Source organism: Eubalaena glacialis, chromosome 10 (genome assembly GCF_028564815.1).
Source record: "Eubalaena glacialis isolate mEubGla1 chromosome 10, mEubGla1.1.hap2.+ XY, whole genome shotgun sequence".
NCBI lineage: Eukaryota > Metazoa > Chordata > Mammalia > Artiodactyla > Balaenidae > Eubalaena > Eubalaena glacialis.
This window is the reverse complement of record NC_083725.1, coordinates 103,668,524-103,694,190: the sequence shown is the minus strand read 5'-3', so window position 1 is coordinate 103,694,190 and position 25,667 is coordinate 103,668,524. Positions and strand designations below refer to the sequence as shown.

At 38.1% G+C, this 25,667-nt stretch overlaps 1 pseudogene; it reads right to left on the bottom strand.

Moving 5' to 3' along the window:
• Positions 1-24,240, bottom strand: part of LOC133099923 (zinc finger and BTB domain-containing protein 5-like) — a 43,212-nt pseudogene extending 18,972 nt beyond the window's left edge.
• Between the last annotated feature and the right edge of the window lie 1,427 nt (positions 24,241-25,667).

Below are 25,667 nucleotides of genomic sequence, written 5' to 3'. Positions count from 1 at the left end.
TCCCATGCCTGAAATGCCACCTGTATGTTTATCAGTCTAAGTTTTATAGGCTAAGCCCAGAACTGACCCCTGGACTTTTGGGTCAGATATCTAACTAAAAATTCAATATATTTGTTTGTATTGCTAAGAGAAATCTCAGACTTAAAAATTAGCTTCTGATCTCTCAACTTAAAACCTGCTCCTCTGCCAGTCTTCCCTATTTCAATTAGAGTCCTCATTTTATCTACCTGGTTCTCAAATTCTGGGGTCAAACTTAACTCCTGTCTCTTATATTCTTACACCACCTCTTCCATCAATTAGCAAAGTCTGTTGACTCAACCTGAAAAACATATGCAGAATCTGGCCAGTTCTAATCATGTCCACTGTTATCTATGACTTTGGACAAACCTACAGTCATCATCATTTCTTGTACAAATTATTGTAATTGCCCTCCAACTGGTCTCTATATTTTTTCTTTGCCCTATGTAGTCTACTAAGCAGAACAGCTGGAATGATCCTATTAAAAGTAAGATGAAGTTATGTTTGTAGGGAAAGTTCTTCGATGGTGTCTTATTGCTCTCAGAATAAAGATAAAGTTCTTAAACCTGTGAGGCCCTACACAATCTGGCCGTCTGCAGACTCTTTGATCTAATTTCCTGATTTTCTTTTTCTTTGAGTCTGCTTCAGTCACAGTGGTCATCTTGCTGTGATTTTTTTTTTTTTTTTCTTTTTTAAACTAGGAACTTTCTCAGTGTGGGAATTCTTGCCACAAACAAAGTAAGCTGCCAGGACCCAGTTAATTAACTAAAAGAACGGCTGCTATTATGGTTGATATCTGAATTGTTAAGGGTCTAGAAAGGGGTGCCTGTAAGTCTGTGCTTTGTTGCCTAAAATAGACCAATTCAAAAGGGGGCTAGTTAATAGGCACAAAAATTCCCATGATCCCTCCCACTTCCTTCCTACTGTATCTTCAGAAGTAGGGCAAGATCCTTTTAAGCCAACATCTGAAATTGATGATTTACTGATAGCTTGCTTAAGACTGATGCAGGAATGGGGAAGTGCTAAATTGGTAGGTAGAAGTTATTATTAATGTGTTTTGGAAAATACTGATTCTCTACCTTGTCCCAATCTTACTGAATAAGAATGTCAATGTGGTGGAGCTGTTGAATCAATGTTTTAAAGAAGTTATTGTATAATTTTTATGCTTATAAAGGTAAAAAAAAAATTCCCTGACGATCTTTTTAAAAAATGCTAATAGTCAGGCTTAACTTCAGAAATCTGATTTAATAAGCAGCAGGATTGAGAATCTATGGTCAGAGTTAGAGATCAATATTTGTTGAATGAATAAAATAAGTGAGTGACAACTGATTAAAATGTCAATTATTATATACTTATATTCCTTGACAATTCAGTTATGTTCTCATTTTCCCTTGGATTGTCTTTAGTTTCTCAATGTGAAGGAAAGACTAAAAATTAAATTCCTCACGTCGTATTATGGTTGAGAAAGTCTTCGTTACCTCTTGTCTGCAATTTCTGCCCTTGTTTTGCCATTTCCTCCTTACTGAAGCCAGAGCTGTCTTTCTAGAACTCAACCAGTCAAATTATGTGCATATTTAAAAACTTGTTTATGTTTCTATTTATTAATCTGGAACCTTTTGGTTGTGACAGAAACTTAACTCAAACCAGTTTAAATGAAAAAAAATTTTTTTTTTCAATTGGCTAACATAACAGATCTGAGCTGAATCTAGGATTCCATAGGATTCTATTTATTTCCAGTTTTACCCTAATTTCTCCCTTTTGCTTAATTCTTTCTTGCAATTTCAGGTTTGCTATTTAGCAGTTTAGCATGTGTGGTAACCCAAGCAAAATTTCAAGATTAACCCAGGTATTCAGCTTGAATCATGGGTTCGTCCCTTAGCTGCACTGGAGCCAGAAGGATGGGACGGTCTGACTGGTCAAACACGTGCCTCTTATGAGTGTGCAGTTTTTGGTTTTTGAGAGTGTTGATATAGGTTTGCACCACCCAACATATACACTGAGACTGGCCCAAAGGGAAAAAGAGAGGGCTCTTACCAGGAGAAGGAAGGAAAAATCCAGAGCAGACAAAATGACACAACAGGATATATTCAGGATGATTTAATTAAAGTGTTATGCTGGTCCCAAACCATTACTACCTGTGCCCTATTTACCTCTATAGCCCTGAAGGCCATTTACTTCTCCTCCTGTACCCAGCATTTCAGTCACACTGAGCTACTTGTTTCTGGAACATGCCATACTCATTTATATGTCTGCCTTCACTTGTGGTATTTCTTATATTAGGAATACTTGCCAAATTTCTATTCATTTTTCAAGGTATATCTTTCAATCATCTATTGCTGTGTAACAAACCACTTTGAAAGTTAATTATTGACAAAAGCCATTCTATTACTTACTCATGAATCTGCAATTTGGGCAGCACTCAATAGGAACAGCCCATCTCCGTTTAACATAGCGTCAGCCTGAGACACTCAAAGAGCTGGGGCCTCATCTCTCAGGAGGAGGTCAAGCTGGGTCATATATCTGAGGCCTCAATTCTCATTGTCAGCTGAGTGTTCATCTGGAGTCAGTCACAGGGGCATCTTAGTTCCCCTCCACGTGGCGTGAGGTTCCTGTAGCATGGCAACTTGGCTAAAAGGGAGAGAAGTGGAGGCTGCCTGTCATCTTAAGGCTCCAGACATCACTCTGCTGCATTCTCTTGGTCAAAGACAGTTGAAAGGCCAACTCGGGTTCACAGGGAGGGGAGGTAAGCTCTCTTCTCCATAGGAGGGAGATGTGCGAAGTGACATGCACATTTAAGTGGCGGCAGTGTTGGGTCTGGGGGTTGTATGGCTCTTCTTCCAAGACGCCTGCAGCCTAAGTCCAACTTAGCTGTTTCCATTTTCCAGTAGACTGGCTCAACCTCTGAATGACACCAAGTAAAGTTAATAATTTTTGTGTCTCTATTCTTTTAAAAGAGTGTTTCTCAGAGTATGTTTAACAGATTTGTTGGGAAGCAAATAGGCCCACTACAGAAAAAAAAAAAAAAAAAAAAGATTTTATTTTTAATCAACTAAATTGTGAAGATTTCCCTATTGCAGGAAGTCTCAGCTTTTGTGATATGCTAATGTGCATTGTAAACCTCCCAGTGACAGGAGTCAGGAATTTAGGTAGAGGATAGGAAAGGTTACATAACAGAGCCTAACAGTCCACTTATCATGTAATTTTATAATTATTTGATCGTCAATTTGTATGTTGTACTATGAGCTCTCCAATCATGGTAATTTGGTGTTCTTTTGTTGTTTTGTGTCCAACTATCACAGGGCCTAACACACAGTAGTCTTTTAGTAAACATTTCAGGAAAAAGAGGTAAGGAAAAAGAGAGAGGAGGGTAGGGAGGAAACAGTTTTAAAACCTTCATTATGTAAGCCCAGCCTCCATGTATGCAATCTGACCACTTACGCAGTTCCCAATTCATTTGACAGAATCCAGTCTTTCTGTGCAGATTCCTCAGAGGGACTTATCATTATTTCAGATCAAATAAAACCATGTTGCTCCTGAGTAGTTCCATTGTAATAGAAAGAATAATAGCCCCTGAATGATGTTCACATCCTAATTTCTAGAACCTGTAATAGTTACAGTACCCAGCAAATGGAATTAAAGTTGCAGATGAAATTAAGGTTGCTAATCAGCTAAACTTAAAATAAAGAGGTTATTTTGGATTATCTGCATGAACCCAGTGTAATCACAGGAGTTCTTGAAGTGGAGGAGGGAGACAGAAAAGAGAACCAGAGCAATGAAGTGTTAGAAGAACTTAGCCAGATGTTGCTGACTTTGAAAATGGAGATAGGAGACAATGAGCTAAGGAATGTGAGTGACCTCTAGGAGCTGGAAAAAGCAAGGAAATGGATTCTCCTCTAGAGCCTCCAGAAGGAACACAGCTCTCCTGATACCTTGACATAAGCTCTGAGACCCATTTTGGATTTCTGACCACCAGAACTATAAGATAATAAATTTGTATTGCCTTAAGCTATTGAGTTTCTGGTAATTTGTTACAGCAGCCATAGAAAACTAATACACCCATGGATGATTACCATATTTTCTGGTTGACTAGTGATTGAAAAGAAATTATTTAAAAGCAAGAATGGTACAGCCCTGGCTGCACTTAACTTAATAGATTCAGTTTTAATTACCTTGATGTGACTCTGTAGTATGTTAGCAAATACACCATAGTCCATTTGTAAAACTGACTAATCTATATTAATAGATGCTCTCAGTATGGTATTTGGTCTGGGCTAATTCCACTATAGGAAAGCATGCGTGAATATTTGTGGAATATGGAAATGGTTATTCTTTAGGTTATATGACTCTGAGAAACACTGTGCTTTGAGGATGATTTGCAGCTTACAGAAGCAGATCAATGTTTTATAAGGAAAGAAGCATTTCAAAATATGAGAATTTTAATAATATATAAATAATTCATCCAAAGTATGTTCAGTTATTTAAATTTTCTTTCCTCAAGTAGCTAATAAGCACCTCCCCGTGTCTGTCATGAGCTCAGGTAGGGGGGATACACTGGTGAGTTAAGCATGGTCACTTAAGATTCATATCTTTTATTGGAAGAAACTGACAAAAATTTAATATTGAATCAATGTGAATGATGCTCTAATAATATTTACAAAGTATTGTAGAAGATCAGATGAGAGTTTATCCAACTTTTTTTTTTTTTTAACATCTTTATTGGAGTATAATTGCTTTACAATGGTGTGTTAGTTTCTGCTTTATAACAAAGTGAATCAGTTATACATATACATATGTTCCCATATCTCTTCCCTCTTGCATCTCCCTCCCTCCCACCCTCCCAATCCAATCCCACACCTCTAGGTGGTCACAAAGCACAGAGCTGATTATCCAACTTTTAAGAAAAAAAAAAACTTTACGATGCCAATAATATTGCACTGTATCTTTAAAGTATTCAGATGATCAAGTTAGAAAAATAGATACCAGGAAGAGGAAAAGACCCATGTGATGAAAACACTTATATCTCCAAAAATTCATTTGTTTGAGAGATGGGAAGCAATTTGTGGCACTGGGATACAGGCTATGCATGAAGGGTGTAGCACAGTGGAAAGGGAGGAGCATATTGAAAATGTTCCCAGGAAAACCATGCAGGGACTAACAATGTGAGGGTCTTTGTAAACATACCAAGTATGTTGGATTTCATCCTGAAAGATGTGGGAAACAAAGAGTTTTTAAACAAACCCATAACAGCAAATTTTCTCCAGAGAAATCTAAAGATGTGTGGATGATGAATTGGAGAGATGTTATTAAAATGAATCAGAAAAACATGATGAAAGTTGAAACTAGGAAGGTGGTGATTGTCTGGAGATTAGAAAATTGGGTGACACTTAATGAGCAGATTCTATAGTTTTGGTGATTGAGAAGAAGTGGAATTAAAAAAAAGTCTCTAATGGTAATAATTTAGACAACTAGTGAAACTACCTTTTCTTATTCAGGTATCATAATAAGAAAAACATGTGTATCACTTATCATGGTTAGGATTCTTTCTGATGACAGTAATAAAAAAATATAACTCAAACTTGTTATAAAAAAAATAAGGAGATATAAAGTCTCACATACCTGAAATTACAATAAAACTTTGAAGAGGCTTGAAGGTGAGTCAGATAATGATTCCAAAACAGTTTATATCTCCTTTCAACTCTGCTTACATTGTCTTTTTGCTTATATTCATTCAGAGCGCTGTCTTCAACAAATGTTTTTACATGACGATACTTGTTAAAAATGTGTCTCAATTGTTTTGAATATTTTACCAGATTTAGATGTGAAAATTATAGGTCTTCTCAGTTCCATTCCTTTGCAGAGTAGAAAATAAATGATTAAAATTGAAAGTAAGATCTCCATGAATATATGCTTTCCAAAGTTGAAATATTATAAAATTAAACTATAGAGTTTTAATATTAAAACCTGTATTCTATTTGAACTCTCACAATTAATTTGCTCAAATCCACTGTTACCTTTGAAGGAATAAATTTCAAGGTTTCCCTGTTTGCAAGCTTTATTTTTAGTCATTGCAGTTCATTAAATCTTAAGAAGCTGAACATTTCTGTTCTTTTATTTCTTGAATAAACTGATTAAAGATTTTCAATTGATTTTGAATGGAATGCAAAGTCTTGGTTATAAAACAAGTTAAATACCTTTGCAGAACACTGAAATTGATTTCCAAGTAATTCTTTTTTTTAAATTTATTTATTTTGTTATTTTATTTTATTTTGGCTGTGTTGGGTCTTCGTTGCTGTGCGCGGGCTTTTCTCTGGTTGCGGTGAGCAGGGGCTACACTTCATTGCCTTGCGCGGGCTTCTCATTGCGGTGGCTTCTCTTGTTGCGGAGCACGGGCTCTAGGCGCGCCGGCTTCAGTAGTTGTGGCACACAGGCTCAGTAGTTGTGTTTAGTTGCTCTGCGGCATGTGGGATCTTCCCGGACCAGGGCTCGAACCCGTGTTCCCTGCATTGGCAGGCGGATTCGTAACCACTGCGCCACTAGGGAAGCCGTCCAAGTAATTCTTGAAGTATTTAAACATTGCTAAAATCCAATTGATGATGACAGAAAAGAGAAGGCCCAGATAAATTCATGTTGAAATATGTTTTAATGCAACATCAACCATATACACACAAAAATTATAGTCGTTTTTCTATTTCTGTGCATAAAGTATTTACAAATTTTGACTACAGCTATTTCAGTGCAATTATTAATTTGTGTACCACAAGAAATTCTAGGTATATTTCTTGATCAATAGGTTTTTTACTTTAGTAAGACCATTGTTTTCACCATAACACTGTACTCTAACAACTTAGTATTTCATATTTTTATCCTTGCAAAAACAAAATATTTAACTCCAATGTTGAGTGTTTTAATAGTGTTCACACTGCTGCTTTCAAGAAAATGAACTTGTAAAACTTTACTTTGATCCTCTGAATTAGATGAAAAAAGTTGAACCATTATTGGACTTAACTGATTTTCTGTTTGAAGCATGTGCTGATATAACACATCATTCAGCTGTTTGTGAAGTTCTTCTGTTGATGGAGTCAACATTGTCATCTATTCTTTCACTTTTCCTATCTACCTATGAAAAGTTGGATATGTATTCACTTAGAAAAAAGTCAGTAGATCTAAATGAAAAGTCATAGTTTGCAGTATGATATGTTACTCTCCCTTGGGTAGCTGGACACATTTGTCATTTCAAGTATAGTTCACTTTAAATGGACAACATTCTTTAAATAAATACTGATGCTGCTTCTGCAGATCTGTGTCCTCTAGCTTTCCTCTCCTGAGAGTAGATGGTAACACCAATTAGTATTTTATTCAAGTTAAACTTTTACCAACTTCTTAAGAAATGGAAACTCTGGAAATAAATTTTTTAATTTATTTATATCAAATGATTTATTGCAAAAAATAAAATAAAATGCTACCAAACAATAAATTAGATAAATATATATATAGATATGCAATATTAAATAAATATCAAAACCACTTAAGAAGAACATTAAGACTACAAGTTTTGATAGGACAATACAGCTATTATTTCTTGATCATTTTTCAAGCACACATCAACCTATAATTTCACATTGACCTGACTAACTGGAGGTTCCATGGGTTCCAGTTCTCAAAGGTCATGGCACAAATCTTGACATAAATGGCTGGTATTCCAAGTGACTAGCAGGGGCAGCTGAGTTAAAAACTTCTGCTACTACTCTAGACCTGAAAAATGTAGCTCTTTCCTACATGTCCATTTTTCTTTTTATAGACTTTATTTTTTTTAGAACAGTTTTAGGCTTTCAGTACAATTGAACAGAAAGTACAGAGAGTTCCTATATACCCCCGACTCCACACACTACATGTCCTATTATAATTATTTTATCAGAAAATATTTTGCATTCTGCCCTCAAAAGTGAGATATTATATCTGGAAAAGAAGAGTGAAAAAAGACTGGTAATCTTCCAGATAGCCACATGTTAAAGTTAGAACTCTGTTCATTGCACATGAGTTTCATCTATTATTATACATGATTATGGCAGGACCTGAAAGTAAAATTTTAATGCAACTATTATTAATAATACATTACTAAAAAATGAAAAACCTAGGATAAATGTTGAACTGAACAGGACTCAAGACAATAGGCATGTATTTCAGGCAAACTTGGATTCATGTTCACCCATGTATTATGACATTGATGTGATTATCATTTCAGAGTATGCATGGAAAACACATTGTAAAGGTTAAACAATAAAAAACACTAAACCTCACATTTATGTTGAAAATGCTTATTTTTGCTATTTCCATTGTGCTAATATGGCTCAGATTTCAAACTTCCTGATCAGTTGACACAAGTGTACAGACAAGAGTGTGTTAAGGGAGTCTTCTGGAATCGAATCGAAATCTGACTCTGCCACCTTCTAACTCCGTGACCATCAACACATAAACGACTTTTCTGAAATTCAGTATATTATCTTATAATATGGGGATGATGTTACTTCCATTAAAGTGTTCTTATAAGGTAATGTGAGTTCACAGTAGCAAAGTGCTAATATTATTGTAGTAGCTCAATAATTTAATTTCCTTCTGTATGCCCCTTTTCCTTCACTTCACTTTTATGTCAAGAGTGTGATACTTCCCATCCACCCATCCACATTAAAACGACTAAATTAGGGGTAATGACTATCTATATAAAGTCTCCCTTCTCTAATTTTTACTGCAATTGGGACCCATTTGGGTGCTGGCAAAAGGATTTTTAGTCAGTTAATTATGAACATAACAGTTGGTGGATTAGAGGAAGAAATGAAACTGTTTAAAGGCCTAATGGTACATTTTAGATTCTGGAACTTCCAATATGAGTCCTAACAATGTCAGGGAGGTTGGTTTTTTGTTTTTTTTGTTTTTTTATTCCCAGTTGTGGGCATGAGGAATTAGGAGATCAGTTTAAAGAAAGAAAATATTGTGTGTTCAAATATCATAAAGTGACCCTTTGAAGAAACTAACAATCAAGAAAGAGCAAAGTAACAGTTCCTTTATGTTTCTCCAAAGATTGACTGTGTTGAATCAAAATGACCTTACAATGTACATAACAAATGAATTGCCATATATATATATATATATGGCTCATAAAAATCATTAAATAAAGTAACTTGAATATAAAAACAAGGGTTAGAATAGGTCATTAATAGAAGAAGAACCCTGAAATGTCATTAAACATGAAACAATTTTCAACTACAATGATCTAGGAACTGCAAACATGAGACAAAAATGAAATACACAAATATGACACACCATTTTACACCCATTAGACTAGCAAAAATTAAGTTTAACAGTAGCGAGTGTTGACAAAGATGTGGGAAAATGGAATCACAGAATCATTTTAACACTTTGGAGAGCAGTTTTACAATACTACTTACTAAAATTGTCAATGTGCAACCCTATGACTAACAGTTGTACTTCTGGGATTATATTCTATAGAAATTCTCTAAAATGTGCAATAGGAGACTTGTGCAAGGATATTTATGGCACCATTTTCAATAATAGGAAAATGCTACAAATGATCAAAACCTAATACTGGAAACATGGAAAATGAAATATATATTTGTATAATTCAATACTTGACATCAATTAAAAGGAATGAACTAGACTTCTTTATAGCATAGGTCATCTCAAAAACATAAGTTTTGAGGGAAATAGGCTATTTGAAGAATGATACATATAATAAATATATATGCAAATTTAAAACCATAGATAATACTATACACAAATATACATAAATGAGTGTTGTCTGTCTATTTACCTATCCATATCTATCAGGAATTGTTATGCATTCATGAATTTATCCATCTTTCTATCAATCCATTAATATATCATATGTATTTTAAAATGTACTAGAATAATGCACATAAAATTTATAAGCATGGTTGCCTGGGGATGGGAAGGAAATTTGCTAGAATGGAATTGTAGATAAAGCAGAGTGCATTGTAAGTTCATTTACAGTGTGTATCTTTTCATAATTTAAGAAAAGAAATGAAGCAAATTTTACAAAATATAATTATTGTCTGTTTTAGGTGGTGTGTACAGCTATAGGTTATACCATTCTTACTATTAATCTTCTTTCTTATTTGTCCAAAAATAAGATTCTAAGTGAAAGAATTAAATATATATAATGCTGGATTTTTAGCCCTTGAAATCTGAATATGTTTTTATTGACTAGAAGAGGCAAATATGGTCATTTGTGTGGAACATCTGTAATGGGCCGTGAAACAATTCCTAAAGGAATGGAATTTGGCATCTGTCCAGAGGACCCAGATCTACACAAGTCTTGCCCTGGTAATTATGTCTGCAGTGAGAGAAGTAGCTCTGAGAGATGAAGTAATTATGGAAGATCAGAGGTAGAGAACTCAAGAAACCATCCAGGAAGATCCTGTCATTTGAGTGATGAAGAGACTGAGGTCCATGCAGGGGCAGCAGCTTGGCAGTCGATTCTCTGAACTTCTAGTTGAGCGCACCATACAGAATTACATGTGCTTCTTCTGGGAACCCAAATTACTTTTTCCTGTTCCAGTGACTTTTGCTTCTGGGCAAAAGCGATGAAGTCAGAAGCAATGCCAATTAGCCGTTCCTGTATTCTGCCCTGAGCCAAATAGCAGGGGTGGGGGCATTCTCCAGGGATCTACCTCAGGGTCTGGGCTTCCATCCATCAGCTGTCAGGTCAGCTCATGGGACATACCCAGCTCCCCCTTGTCCTTCTGTCATCACACCAGTTTTGCTTCCTGTGGCTTTGGCTTCACTCTCATTGATTTCAGGAAAATCCAGGGGGAACAGTTCCTTCTTGAGAGATGCAATTTTGAAGGGCTTTGGAGGCTTGTAAGGGGCTTATTAATAAAGGCTGGAATTAATTAAAAAAGAAGGTCAAAGGAGCTTAACCACCTATTGCTCTGGAAGGACAACAAGGCACCAAATGAGTGACTGTTATTGACTAAGCATCTTGATTGCCTGCTTGGTCAGTCAATCAATACTAAAGAGTCAGATTCTTCAAAATATTAAACAAAATGAAGACAAGGATTTTAGCTTGGAGCCTGAATTCCTAATGTTTTGCTAAAAGTTAGGTAGAAACCTCTTTGCATCCAGGTGAATTGCGGGAAAATAAGTGAAGGCAGAATGATGGATTATTGAGCTGCTTGAAAAGCAATAGTTGCTGCCTGTGGCTCTTGTAATTTACTCTGGAAACTGTGTCCTGAGGCTTGTGGTAAGAGTAGATCAGATATAATGGGTATTTTTTTTCATCATTGAAACGTAAGGGATATTTTTCTTCCCATTAAGGACAGAAAAGCAGCTCCTTACTGAAAAATCCATTTCAAACGTTAAAGGGACGTAGGTGATTGTTCTCGTTTTATAATTGAAAATAGTCCATCAGTTCTAAAAACAGTGCTTCCAAGGTCTAAAAGAGAGGTCAAGGCAGAACTGAAGGTTCGTGCCATTTCTACCCTAAAGGCAAGAGCTAGATGGTGCTTAGTAGGAGGTCAGGCAACGTTGACTCATTTAATTCTCACAATAAATCTCTGAGGCAGGTGTTAATATTATCCCCCTTTTATAGATAAGGAAACAATCACAGAGAAATTATTTTGCCCGATGCTCACTCAGCTGTTAATAGCAGAGCTATGATCTGAATTGAGAAAGTTTGTATCCCTAGCCACCAGCCTAGTAGTTTTCCTGTTTTAACACACACCGGAATCACTGGGAGGGCTTGTTAAACCACAGAATGCTGGGCTCCATCCCCAGAGTTTCTGATTTAGCAGGTCTGGGGTGGGACCAAAGAATTTGAATTTCTAATAAGATCCAAATTAATGCTGTTACTCTGGGCCTAGAATTCAGGCTTTGAGAACCACTGTGCTAGGCTATAGCACTTGATATGTCCCTTCTTCCCTACCTAAGATTCTACAACATTCACACTGCAAATGGCTCACAGGTGTGACTCTTAGACTGTCAGTTTTTTTCAGGTTTGGGGTCATAGTTAATCACCCAAGCATAACACCATGGATAATTAAAACCTATTTTATGATAGAATCTATGGTTGCATTTTTGTTAAAGTTTACATAAATTTATTCAGAATCTATACTTCCACCCCCCATCTCTGGCAACCATTAATCTGTTTTCTATATATATATATATATATATATATATATATATAAGGTTTTTTTTTTTCTTACTTAGATTCCATATGTAAGAGAGATCATACAGTATTGTCTTTCTCTCTCTGACTTACTTCACTTAGCATAATGCCCTCAAGGTCTATTCATGGTGTCACAATTGGCATGATTTTGTTCTTTTTTATGGCTGAGTAATATTCCACTGTATATATATTGTAGGGACAGAAAAAATTTTCCTTCTTCTCTTTGGCTAGTCTAGTAATTAAATTAACATGAGACAGATTAACAGGAGAAAAAACAAATTTAATTTTATACACACAGAAGACCCAAAGATATGAGACTCAAGGGCAAATTGGGCAATTGAGGCTTATATGCCATCCTGAGCTAAGGAATGAGATAGGATTCTGGGGCTTCAAAGGGGAGGAGAATGATTCATTGAATGATAAGAGCAGATGTTTGGTAATTAGAAGTTTGCCCTGCCATGCAGATAGATCTTTCAGATAAAAAAGTTACCTCTGGTAATAGCTTTTCTTCTGGTGCAGGCCCTTTATCTAAATTCTTTTAGGTAGTTAGGGGAGAGGTAAAAGTTTTTCCTGAGTCTGCTGCATTGCCTTTAGCTCAAAATAATCCATATGCCAAAATGGCATATTTGGGGGTGGTATATTCTGTTCTCCTTCAGTATATCACAATTTCTTTATCTGTTCATTCATTGATGGATACTTAGGTTGTTTCCGTATCTTGGCTATTGTAAATAATGCTGCAGTGAACATGGGAATGCACATAATTTTTTGAGCTAGTGTTTTCATTTTCTTTACATGGATACCCAGAAGTGGAATTGCTGGATCACATGGTTGTTCTATTTTTAATTTTTTGAGGAACCTCCATACTATTTTCCATAGTCGTAGTACCAATTTACATTCTCACCAACAGTTTACAAGGGTTCCATTTTATGTGTTTCAGGTTTTATGGGTTTTAGCCTTCTGGTTTCTGGTTTCAGATTTTCAAGTCTTTAATCCATTTTGAGTTACTTTTTTATGTATGGTGTAAGATAGGACACTTAAAACTTTTTAATAAGTAGAGTAAGTAGTAAGAAATACAAAAGCACCAAAGTTTAAGTGTATCATGTTTGAGGTCTAGATGTGATATATCTTATGACTAAAGCATATCATTTGTAAATTGAATTATGGCTATAACTGTGTCATTTCCCCTCACTAAATGGTAGTTGCCCTATACCCAATTATTTGTTGATGGTTCACAATGTATATTTTCACACCCCTAGGCTGTTTCCTTTGACTGAATGCTCCCTCATCTCTTACTGACAGACATCCTACTCATCCTTCAAGGCCTCTGTCAGCTCCGTTGTAAAGTGTGAAGTTCCCGTGGTTGAAAGGGACCTGAATTGATAAGATAACCATCTCTAGACTAGTTTGTGGCAAAGAAAAGTTGCACTACAAGTCAGCAGCTTGAGATCATCAGAACATGAGCTTTGTTCATTCCTCTTGGCTCCCACATCAAGATGTCCTTACCTCTATCCTTGCCCTTTCCCTGTGTTTACTCACTTCTTTTTGACCTTAAGTATTGAGAGCCTCAAGTTCAGATTCTAGAGGAATGCAAAGAATGCATGACTGATGTCTTGACTTTAACTTTGTCCCATGTGGTTGTGATATTCCAAGAAACAGGCTACATCAGCTCATCAAACAACTCTGAATTCCCATGAACTTCTCCAGAAAGTTCAGCTAATAAAGGAAGGTCTCAATTGCCTTTGAAGTTCAAAAACCTTCAAATCTCTAGCAAAATCAAAGCCATTGAAATGCATAGAACCCCCTAATAGAGCTTGCTTTATTCTTGAATCCTCCATGGCCCCATTTGTACGGCCTTATAGGAACACCATCTAGCTTTGGAAGTTGATATCAAATGAATATGAAGACAACTCCTAAATCTTGTGCAAAAAGAATGAAAGTTGGTAATACTGCTGCTTGGCTCTGATTCACACATGGGCAGAGTGGAGTGAATATCTTGACATCTACCTCCCTCCTTCTTTCTAAGGTGCCTGTGCTGCTTTGGAGTTGATGGAACTTAGGGTCAAAATCAGAAGGAAATTAGCCACCTCCACATACTATGGATGGAAGCCAGGCCTTCTTGTATTCTGAAGGTAATTAGGGAATTATAGTAGACTTCCCTGGAATCCAGAGGACAGGAGGCTTTATAGAGGGAAAAATTGTCATGATAAGTATCAACCATGGGAAACCCCAAATGTAGCTTTACAGATAAGAAAACTGAGGCTTCAAGCAGTTGAGAAGGCAGAGAAGACGCAGACCAGGATTCCAAGTTAGGAGCCTTAGATCCCAGAGTATATGAATGTAGTCTCCATTCGAAAACAAACCAACAAACATAACAGCTCCACCTGTGCAGATTGTCTTGTAGCACTGCATTAGTCTCAGAGCCTTATTTCAAGGTGGTCCTTGTACTTAGATAATTTTATGGAAAAATTATGTAATCTCCAGGGACTTCATTCTCAAACACTTGCTAATTCATTTAAGAAATGAATTTAAGAGTTCCCCTTTCAGATCCCTCTGCAGTGTTGGTGAAAGTGTAAATTGGTGCAGCCACTATGGAAAACGGTATGGAGGTTTCTTAAAAAACTAAACATAGAGTTACCATATGATCCAGCAATCCCACTCCTAGTCATATAGTATCTGGAAAAGACAAAAGGTCTAATTCAAAAAGATACATGCACCCCAGTGTTCACTGTAGCATTATTTATAATAGCGAAGACATGGAAGCAACCTAAGTGTCCATCAACAGATGAATGGATAAAGAAGATGTGGTACATATATACAATGGAATATTACTCAGCCATAAAAAGAATGAAATAATGCCATTTGCAGCAACATGGATGGACCTAGAGATTATCATACTAAGTGAAGTAAGTCAGACAGAAAGACAAATATCATATGATATCACTTATATGTGGAATCTAAAAAATAGTGCAAATGAACTTGTTTACAAAACAGACTTATAGACATAGAAAATGAATTTATGGTTATGAAAGGGGAGGAGGGGAGGAGGGATAAGCTAGGAGGATGGGATTAACAGATGCACACTACCATGTATAAAATAGATAAACAACAAGGATTTACTGTATAGCACAGGGAACTATATTTAATATCTTGTAACAAACTATGGTGGAAAAGAATCAGAAAAAGAATATAGATTATACATATATAAAAAAATTTTCCTTAAACTCTGACCTTCTAGACATTTATTATGTGACTTCCTTATGTACTGTGACAGGTTTAGAAAGTGGTAGAGTGAAAATAAGGACTGTGGGGTCACACAGCCCTATGTTTCATTATCCATCTGCCCCTTTGTGCATCCTTGTGCAAGTTACTTCTCTCTGAGTATTAGTTTCCCCCACGGATATTGTAAGGTTGAAATGATATAATGCATATGAAAGTGTTTCACAAATTCTTAAAACAAAAAAAACCCTGTGGATTCTACTTTATAGGGTCAACTGCTATCACTATCCTTAATAAAAAAAGAGAAACCTCTTTAACATAAGCATTTTGTTTGAGGATGTGCAGAGGCGGAAATGAATAACTTCTTTAGGCCAGCTCCCTAGAGGCAGCAATTACCAAGAGCAATTAATCAGAGCTCTTACCCCAGCGGCCAGAGAGCTCTGACTCACAGCTGCTCACTGTCTCTGAAATGGATTCTGCTGACAGGCTTTAGAGAGACGAGGATTACCTAGCAGAGTCTCCACCAGGGACTGGGATATGGAAAGCTGCAGGTTTCGCCATAGTGCTGTTAAAACCTTGAGCCTCAGCTCTCTCTGGCCCATGCTGAGCTCAAACAGTTGGCTGTGTTTGCTTCTCATGAATCATGAGACTGTGTATTTTGGGTCTCATTAGCATCCTTGATGAACTTAGATACTTTTAACACCCCAGTTATGGGGTAGACAGCCAGTGTAGCCCAGTTCCTAAATATAGCTCCCAGGAACTGCGTACCTACTATTTGCCAGGCATGACATACCACACTTGACTTCTGGAATTTTCTATCCTCATAAGGTTACAGTGCAAAAATGACTTATTTGTGGGGGGCTTCCCAATATGAGAGACTTGGTGAAAACATAGCCCACTACTAAAGAAATAAAGAGGTCCAAAGACTCCTTTTCCCCATCCTCTATAGGTACAGTGGAGGCATATGAGCTCGGCTTGGCCAATTGGATATTTCTCCCTGTCACTTTGAAGTGGAACCAGTAATACAATGAAGCATGCTCAGTGCTAGAAAGCAAAGATGGATCCAGAATCCGTGGTGCCTGTGACGTCTGGGCTAGTGGTGGCTCCCAGTACTAACCATGCTGTTCCCATGCTAGTGTGACCATAGCTGTAGTACTTACTAATCCCTTTAGCTTCCTCAACATTCTGGCCATTCTTGGCTTTCTGATAACTGGGGAGCTTTCCTTCGTTCCTGACGATTCTTCATTTTATGAACTACCCTTTATATTTTCAATAGATTACGTTTCTGCTACATTAAGTATATTTGTTCTCTGTCACTTGCAACCAAGATTGATACAAACATAGTAATATTGACACTAGTAATCCCAATTTACAAAGACCAAGATTAAAAAATAATGTGAAGAGAAATAAAGAAATGTTCCCATGTGTATAAGCCTGACAAATCAAATATACCAGCGCTTTCTCTTCTTCTCTCTATTAGATTTTAGATTTTCAACCACGAAATATCTCACAGGTTTATAGTGTAGAGCAGAAGGGACTTTAAGCACCATGTTGCCCAAACAGCCCATTTTAAGGGAAGGATGTTTTACCCTAGACAGGGTGACGATAGCAAACCTATGGCAAATCTTTTTCCCTAACTATGTGGTCTTTCAAAACTGGTTTCTTGAATCTGAGAGCAAGGAAACAAACTTTAATAGAAAGGAAGTTGATGTTGGAATGGTACATCCCTCTGACTGTATAAAACTCAGGCCTGCTCCAGGAGTAATGGAAGATGAACACTGAGATTATAAGTAGAGACAATCTGGAAAGTTTGGGGTGGGGGGAGGACTCATGAAGGAGCAGAAGAATGATCTCTTAATTCTGTTATTCTACTTAACATCTACAGGATGCCTGGCAGCTTATTAATAGTATTAATAGTACTAGGAGGAACAAATGATCAGTCTGCTTTAACCATTTCCATTTCCCTTTTCTGACTGTCCAGTTATGGCTGGAGGAACTCTCTTCTGTTCCACCACCATGCCAAACACCTAAGAGAACCTATTACAATGCACTGTATTCTTCCAGTTACTTTCCTGCCCAGCAGGGTCAGCTGTGGGCTCCTAGAAGGTCTCCCTAGCTCTGCTCCCTTTGTTCCAGACCCCAAGGACATCTCCAAACTAGGATGTTACAGCCACATGATAGGCATGTGTTAATTGTTAAGTGTTGAGACTGAAGAAACATAAGCAGCAAGTATATTTTCCCTCAGCATAAATTAGATGTGCAAAAAAAAAGTAAAATTTCTTCTGTTTTCTTGCTGGTTTCTTCTATCTCATCTTACAATGTAAGGATAAGTTAATATCTTCTGGTTTTAAACAGATGCTCTGTTCATATGGTTAGGTTTTTAGGTTTTCTTTCCCTTTTCCTCTTCCTTTTCTTTTCTCCAAATGGCAGTCCATACAGGCAGAACACCCAGGGAATCTCAACTGGCCACCTTCATCTGGTCTTCTATGTATCACAAAAGGGATTCCGAGAGAAGACTGTCCAGAGAAGAAGCATTCCAACAAGCTGCATGTTTCTTGCGACCTACCCTCTTGGAAGTTATATGGTATCACTTTCACCGCATTCTCTTGATAACAAGGAGAGAGGATTAGACACTTCCTCTTTAGGAAGGCACGTGTTGTGTAAGGCTTAAAATTAAGGACCAGTGCTATATGCTGTCTTGACATCTGATAAAACCAGGGCCTCACCTTGAATGGCCTAACTGCAAGTTTCCTTCCCTACTCTGCTCTCACAGAGAAAGTGTCCTAACCAAACAGCCCTCCTTATTAAGGGGAGCAGGCACAGTTCCTACTTATTTCTGAGTAGTATGTTTCGTTTTCCTGACAGCTTGCAGACTATTTAAACAAGCCAGTCACACTATCCAGCCTGAACCAGGGGTCACATCACCCTCTTGGTACTACAAAGCCTGCCTCTCACAGCCCCCTGGATTTTCACTCTGTTCCCAAGTGCAACCCCCAGGTGGCAGTGTATACCACGTGGTGTCCCTTTCCCTGGGTCTTTGAATATATGTGACTAATAACCTGCTATTGATCTCATCTGTCCAGTGTTGAGTATTGTGTGTTCAGCCATCTCCAAGGGTGGGAATCCCTCCCTAACTGATGGGATGAATAGAAGGCAATTAAAACAGCATGGCAAAGTCACACTGCAGAAGACTGTATTAGATATAGAATGTAATATATTGTTGTGGTCATTGTTAGAAAATCTAATCCCCACTGCATCTCATCTTCCCCCACCCCCTTCCTCAATGAGATAGGGGAACTCTCAAATATATCCCAGTAAATTTAGAAGCCACTGAGAAAATTGTGTGATTTAGGATTAATTCTTATCACCATCTTTATCACTAAACTGTTTGAGATGGATAATCTTTATCCCAAAGCACATTCTGGCACTATGGAACCCATCTTGAAAGATCCTGAAGTATGTGGGAGATTTATTTATTTTTAGTCTAGGTGTGCTACTCTACTCATGAGGCATTCTGAAATGGGTAGAGTCTGAAACTATGCCCAGATAATTCAACGGTTAATATATTACAGGTGCTATCCCTACATAAATCAAAGTTGGTTTTTAGTGGTAAGTTGTCACTTAGGCCCATTCTGTTTAAATTATAGACTTTGGAGTCTTTTCTTCTGAAGCATCTTAACTGCCTCAGGTGTGTTTGATGTATTAAGAAGTTTTCTGAGCTATTGAAAGGAGGGATGTTTCTGTGGATCTGTTTGGAAGGAAATCATCAAAGACTTAGGGATGTTTCTGTGGATCCATTTGGAAGGAAATCATCAAAGACTTAGGCTTTTTCTGCTGAGAAAGCCAGGGCTGTCTTGCAGACAGCTAAAGAGAAGACACTGGCATCTGAAGAGCTAACATGGCAACATGTATTCATTCAAGTTATAGCCATTGTATTTGTCAGGGTTCTCTAGAGAAACAGAACCAATAGGTGATTATATATAGGATCATACAATTATGGAGACTGAGAAGTCCCACGAGCAACTGTCTTGCAAGCTGGAGACCCAAAAAACCCAGTGCTGTAATTCTGTCTGAGTCTTAAAGCCTGAGAACCAGGAACACCAAGGATAGGAAAAGATGGATGTCTCAGCTCAAGTAATCAGGCAGGAAAGAACAAATTCTTCCTTCTTCCACCTTGTTATATTCAGGCCCTCAATGGATTGGGTGATGCCCACCCACACTGGGGAGGTCACCAATTCAAATGCAAAAACACCCTAACAGACACATCCAGAATGTTTAATCTGGGTACCCATGGTCAGGCAAGTTGACATATAAAATTAACTATCATAGCTATTTTTCCTCAAATATGCAACTTTCTGGTCACAGTGATAACATCTGGCTGTCTCTCAGTCCTGACTCTTCCCCTTTTATGTGGTCCTCTCCAACCTCTAGGTCCACCCTCATTGTCCTAGGTATCCAAGACCATGCCTCTTCATATTCCAGTCTTCTGCCCCTTCCCAGGCTGGTTGATCCTCATTTAGTTCCCCTTGGATATAATTCTTTATTTTCTTTTTCAATTTATTGTTAAGGCATCTACTCTATATCTTGCTTCCTGTAAGGATTTCCTTTTTGTTTTTCAATAGACTTTTCTCAGAAACACATGCTTCATGCAAGTCAAATACTTTGACTTTCAAAGCTATTGTTTCTTATAAAACTTTTGAGAGCTTATATTAAAAATGAAAAACTGAATATATTTCCCTTTGAATTACTGACATAGTAATCTAATTCTCCTTGAGTTTTGTCACAGTGTCTAGTACATAAATAAATACTCAATAAGTGTCAGCTATTATAAACTACTACTACTACTATTCTTATTAGTATTACTACTCCTGATGAAAAAGACTTAACAAGTATTTAAGAATAGAGGTAGAGCATAAACTCAGATATATGGATTCTAAGTCTAGCAATCATTTAAACAGAAAAATCCTGTTTTAAAAGGATTAATTTGTCAGATGTTTGCTACATGGACTAGATTAAATAGAGAATGGAGGAGCCATCTTCATATAGTTCCCTGACTTATAAGAGATGCTCAGCAAATGTGGAATAAATAAATGAATCTGTTTTAATGGAAGGGGAATACTAAAATTAATGTCCAGTGCAGTTAGTCGATGTAGACATGGGATTAGTATAAATAATTTAGACTAATATGAGAGAAAAAACAAATTTCACTTGTAGATTATCACAGATGTACACACTAACACACATACATACACACAAATATAAGAAAAATGGCTTATTACAGGCACATCAGCTTTTACTCTCATAAGTGTAAATTTAAAATGAAGAAAGGTAGAAAATAAACACAAAAGAGGAAAAAAGATGAGAAGGAGGGAAGAAGAGAGGAGAGAAGAGAAAAGACAGAAAGTTATGAGATTAAGTGATTGCTTAGAAAGGACTCACAAAAACAAAAATCTCAGTTCTGAATATTAGAATTTTCTAAATTATATTTATTATCTGTTTTTCTGAGTGTCTCCTCTTGTCTGCTAGCCTACAAGCTCCTTAAAAGCAAGCAGTAGCTTTGTTAAGTTGATCTTTGTAACTTAGAAAGTGTGTTGCATAGACTATGTACTTAATAAATTGAATGAGAGAATGAATAAAAGAATAAAGGAATAATTGATGAATAAATGAATGCACAAAAAGAAGCAACAGATTAAAAAATATAAGGAATCAGTTTTCCAAAAAGAAATGATTAACAAGCAGGGATAGCCACAGGAATTGGGCCAGAGGCCTTTTAGGTGTGTTCTGACTGCCTTCTGCAAAGTTCTGCAGCTCAAAAAATAAGTACTCCACTGCCTATCAAAAAGCCCGAAGTTTTCTAATAGAATTCTTTGCTTTGGCCTCAAGGGCTTTTCTGCCTTTAAGAGTCGTCTGTTAAATTACAGATATCTCTGGGATACATAAAATGTGAAGCTATTATCAGCTCGAACCTCAGGGGGGATTAGTTGATGGCTGGTTGTTGGGAAGGTGTATGCCTAGGAAGAAAAAGGAGAGAGAAAAGGAAGGAACCTAGACTGACTGAAAGTTTAACATGTGAGGTGTTTTACATATATCATCTTCTTTAATCGTAAAACCAAAACCAAAACATTGCATAGTAGCTATCATTACACCCATTTTTATAGAGAGGAATCAAGCTTCTGGAGGTTAAATCACCACCTGAGATAACTCGGCCAGCAAGAAGCAGAGTTGGAATTTGAACGGAGACTTGTCAGGCTCCTTACTCTTACTGGGCAGAACCCATTGCCGAAGCCCCGGAGGAAACCCCAGGTTCTGACAAGCAATAATTTTGTTCAGTGCTGGATATTATGACATTTCCCAGCTTCCTTTTATGAAAGGCAATTAAGCATTTGTATTAGCTTCTTAGGGCTGTTGTGTAACAAAATACCACAAACTAGAAAGCTTAAAACAACATAAATTTATTGGTTCATGATTCTGGAGGCCAGAAGTCCAAAATCAAGGTGTTGGCAGGGCCGTGCTCCCTCTGGGGCCTCTAGGGAAGGATGCTTCCTTGCATTTTCTAGCTTTTAATAGCCCCTTGGGTCCTTGATTTGTGGCAGCATAACTCCAGTCTCAGCCTCCATCTTCACATGGCCATTGTCTGTGTCTTTATTTGTCTTCACATGGTGTCCTCTTCCCTGTGTCTCTGTCTTCTCTTCTTGAAATGAAGCCAGTCGTATTAGATTCAAACTCACCCTATCAAATATGACCTCATTTTAACCAGATTACATCTACAAAGAGTAGACTCACCAAGTGAGTCTGTTCAATGGAAGGCAGAGAAAGGGAAAAACCAAAGAAGGAAGGGTTAGGGTTCCTTTCTTTAAAAAAAGTGGTTTTATTGTCATGCTGGAGGCAAGGGTCTCCTGCATTTGCATTCATACTAGGCAAAGAGCTCCAGAGGGATTAGTGCCTTAGAAAAGCTTGGCTGTGTTTATTGTAGGGCTAAAACGTTGAGCAAAGCCTTTCTTACCATATTTCCAAGCAAAACAACTCAGTGTATTGCCATTTTTGAGATGAGAATGCTTCAAATGAGATTACTGCTGCATTGAATCTGGGTTGCGATTGGAGATGATTTATCCTTTCAAATGACCAACATATTTGCAAGAACCTCCAGAGTGACTGACTTTCTATTGCACATTGTGTTCATTTCTCATTTATGGTAGGCAAAGACTAATGATCAGAGCTGGAGGAAAAGCACTTTCAGCTCTGCATTCCAAGGGTAATCTTAAGGCAGCCTAAGACTCTTTGAATTTTTTGTTTATTTTTACATTTGTGGTGCAGAGACTCCAGAAGCTCTGACTATCAATCCTGGCTTTTTTGTTTCAGGGGCAAATTGTGTACACTCAGTATCTTTGGGGAGGAAACTTGAGGGCATACGCAATGTAGGAGTTATTTGCTAAGTGGTCCTTTAGATAGTGCATTAGTCATAGCACACAATGGATCAGAGACTCAGGAATCATCCTGTGGACTCAGCACACGTCTCTGCCCTGTCTCATCTTTCCCTGCGCAGGCTGGATTCTAAGACTGACATTTGACAAGATGGTGGAGAGTCTGTATCCCTATCAAAATATGCTCTTGGTGTTTCCATCCAGACTTCCTTGCTTTACCTCCTCATTTTGACAGAGCCTTTCTGTGAGAAAATGGCATCTACTTCCAGAGAAATGTCAGCAAAATAGGCAATTAATATGAGTTGTCGGCACATCTCAAGGTCAGAAGATTAGAGTAGTTCTTCGAGCATTATTAGAATTCCATCTCTAACTCTGTGCACGATAGAGGGCAAAGGAGCTCCTTAAAAGAGAAGGAATAGGATGAATTCAGAAACAATCCTTGCATCAGCACAGACACATGAACTCACACACACAATTATCACTGCCTAGTATTTACGCTGATTCAATACATACTGTACAATTACCTTTTAATTACAGTGCCCCATGTGAGAGGTATGAATAGCGGCAAGGCAAATTTCAGGCCCTCGCAGAACTCACAATGCATACGTGGAATGTGACAGACACATAAATGGCTCTAGAAAAGACAGAGCACTGACAAAGATGGCCTTAATGTTTCCATCAGCTTGACTAAACTTGAGATATGTTCTTCCTGACTCTAGGTCCCTCCCCTGTACCCCGGCCCTTACAGAATCCAGATGGTCTCTTCCCTCTCTTTTCTTGGAGCATTTACTTTAGAAAACTCATAAATTTTTTTTCTACCCTTTAGTGATGTAAAACTTTCTAAAAGTCTCTGGCCAAAAAGTCTCTGCTTTAATGTAAACAGATGCTGAAATTTTGAATCATATTCAAACTGTTGACTTCATATATATATATATATATAGAGAGAGAGAGAGAGAGAACACTGATGCATACAAAAAAAAGGCCAGAGCTCAGGGGTGACAGGTGAATGTCCCACTGACCTGCCCCAAAGGGGGCATCATGCCATGGGTGAGATGAGGCCAGCCTCGGTTTCCCCATTGGCTGTGCTGCCTCAGGTCTAAATGGGGCCACAGTACTCGCAGGCTCTGAGCGCTGCAATGCTGGTGTCAGCACCCATGCAGGCTGTGGCTCATGAAGGGCAGGAGGTGAATTCAGGCAGGTGAGAAATGGTGACCCTCCACCTGCCTGTCTGGAGGAGCAAAGAATCAACTCGAATTCCTCAGCCAAGGCCTGAGTCAAGCTCTCTAAGCGTGGGCTGCTGGAGGGTGGGTGTTGTGAGGGGGTGGGGGGCTGGGGGCAGGGGAGATCCCCCTCAGCAGATGACCCTTCCCTCTCTCCACCCATTAGAAAAATCAAAAGGCTCTGGCCAGTTATAACCCCTGACTGTCTTTCTCAAGGACTTGGGAGTCATCCCTTTGAAATGTAATCATAACAGAAGATAATACCCCTATCTCCCAATCTCTGGGGGAGGACCAGAGCCTAACTTCCTGCTCCATGTTTTTACCCCCCTGTCATGAAGATGAAAGTTTAGTTTTCCTCTGGGTAAGGCCCAAGGAAATGGCCCAAACACAAATGGCCTATGGTCTGCCCCCTCCACTCCAGCTCCTTAAAACCTCTTCCACTTTTTTCCAGTGGAGTTTAGTTCAGACTGCGTTCTGCTTTCTTTCTCCTATTTCAATAGCCTTCAATTACATTTTCCTAACTTTCTAACTTTGCTTACTGCAATTTTTGCTTGGATAGCACTAAGGTAATGCTCTGGACAGTCAGAAGAATGTATGTCTTGGGGGAAAGCATGGAAGGTTTCAAAATACTGGAGGCGCTTAACGCCAGATCTTTGGATTTTAATGAGTAGTATTTTCAGAAGAAAAAGTAGAGAAAGAATAAGATGAAGCAAAATAAGCAAACATTAAAAAGTTCGTCCATTGGTCAAACATCAATTCAGCAGATGATCTTTACCAAATGAAAAAAAAAAAAAAGTATTAAAGTTAGGTTTTGAGTTTCTAGCCATTCACAATGGATGGGTGCAGGATGGAGGCTGTGGCTACCAGAATTCCGTTGTTACCAGGCTTCCGGGCTCTCCTGTTCTCCTCATGACCCCTCTCTACCTCTCAGGCTAACCATTATTTTTATTTCTTTGCTTCTCAGGCTTTCTTCTGCCCCCTTCCCATCTCTATCTCCCTACATCTAGTGACTTCCTCTGCATCCCTCGGTCCCTCCCCGCCATGTGTCCTCATGCAACTAAAGGGAGCTGGAGAAGAGAGAGGAAGATGAGTCCATAGTCGAGTCTCAGCCACTGCTCCCTCCCAAAGGGTGAAAAATTCTGAGCAAAGAAGAAGCGGAAGACTGAGGGACACTGAGTAAGGGATACTAAAAGACAGTGTTCCGTAAAGAAAAAAATATGACACTTCCAAATTAGGTTAATTCAAAAAGGCCTATAAAAAGGGACTATTTCAAAGGTGTCCATAGAGTGTAGGGAAAACACAAAAATAGTACAGTATCCCAGGACCAGTACCTCCAGACTAGTGTGCCACCCCTAGTCTTGAAAGTTTAAGGGGAGGGAGAAGTTTCTAGAATCTGTAGATGAGAGAGCTGGCTGGAGAGCTATCTGACAGGAGCTATGACTTTTAGGCTGTGGGTAGTGCCAGCTATAGCTACCATGTAGGCATAAAAATCCCAACCTCTTTTGCTCTCTTTCATTTTCTTGCTAGTGTTTCCTATTGACCTAACCCTTCTGAAAGCCAGAGGGCAAGAGAGCCCACTGATGCCATCCA